The sequence below is a fragment of the Chinchilla lanigera genome, unplaced genomic scaffold, assembly GCF_000276665.1.
Source record: "Chinchilla lanigera isolate Chin_1 unplaced genomic scaffold, ChiLan1.0 scaffold00054, whole genome shotgun sequence".
Taxonomy (NCBI): Eukaryota; Metazoa; Chordata; class Mammalia; order Rodentia; family Chinchillidae; genus Chinchilla; species Chinchilla lanigera.
The window spans coordinates 11,313,900-11,315,174 of record NW_004955455.1 but is presented as its reverse complement, the minus strand read 5'-3'; the positions used below and the strand labels follow the sequence as shown (position 1 = coordinate 11,315,174).

The window sequence follows — 1,275 nt, the reverse complement described above, 5'->3', positions numbered from 1 at the left end:
GAACTCACGACCTTGTGCTTGCCAGGCAGGCGCTGTGCCGCTGAGCTAAATCCCCACCCCTGTGTCTCCTGTATTTTATCTGGAGATTCTAGTTTGGTTTCTTTTTACTTTTTCTTGACAAGGTCTCGCTTTGTAGTTCAGGCTGGCCTTGAGTTGACTATGTAGCCCTGATCGGCCTGGAACTCCAAGTGAATCTCCTGCCTCAGCCTCCCTCGTGTGGAGATTACACACCATGCATGGCAGTAAACCAATTTCTATTCTTCCTTAAAGTGCATATTTCTAACCTTGCAGAACATTCCTAAGTGGAATATTACACAGACTTTTTTTTTTTTGTCTTTTTGAGACAGGGTCTCGCTATGCAGTTCAGGCTGGTCCTGAGCTCACTTTGTAGCCCAGGCTGGTCTCGAACTTGCAATGCTCCTCCTGCCTCAGCCTCCCAAGTGCTGGGATTACAGGCGTGTGCCACTATACCCAGCTTCACATACTTTTAGAAGAATTCGATATCTCTTAATGTGCAAATGTTTCCCAGATTTTTTTAAAGGGGGAGAAAGCTAGGATTTGAGTATAATGTCTTGGGGGATATTATTCAATTGGTTATCTTTGGATAGTAAAATTATAGGCTACTTTCTCTTTACACAATATACTTGCATATTTCTCTGGAGTATGAAACCGCTTTACTTTGGGCTTGCTTATTTATTTATTTATTTATTTATTTAAGTTGTTTGAGACAGGTCTCATTTTGTACTTCAGGTTGCCTTTGAACTCAGTATGTAGCTCAGGCTGGCCCCCAGCTCACAGGGACTCTGCTGCTTCAGCCTCCCAAGTGCTGAGAGTATTACAGGGTGTGCCACCACATCTGGCTTGGGCTTGTTTATTTTTATAGCCAAAATAAATAATATAGATAACACTGAGGGCTGAGGATATAGTTCAATGATACAGAGTATGCTTAGCATGAGTGAGGCCCTGGGTTAAATTTCCAGCACCATACAGAGAGGGAGAGAGGGAGAGAGAAAGAGAGGGAGAGAGGGAGAGACAGATGGGGGAGGGAGGAAGAAAATATAACATTTAAAACACATAAAGTCAAAGCCGGGCGTAGTGGTGCATGCCTGCAATCCCAGCACTTGGGAGGCTGAGGCAGGAGGATCATTGCGAGTTCAAGACCAACCTGGGCTACAAAGGGAGCTCAAGGCCAGCCTGAACTGCATAGCAACACCCTGTCTCAAAAAGACAAAAAAACAAAACAAAACAAAACAAAAACACATAAAGTCTTTCTGG

General features: G+C 43.9%; 1 protein-coding gene across 1 annotated transcript in view; it reads right to left on the bottom strand.

Annotated features, from left to right (window-relative positions):
* Pla2g1b (phospholipase A2, group IB (pancreas)) overlaps positions 1-1,275 on the bottom strand; it is a 7,398-nt gene that overhangs the window by 1,071 nt on the left and 5,052 nt on the right. The window lies entirely within an intron of this gene.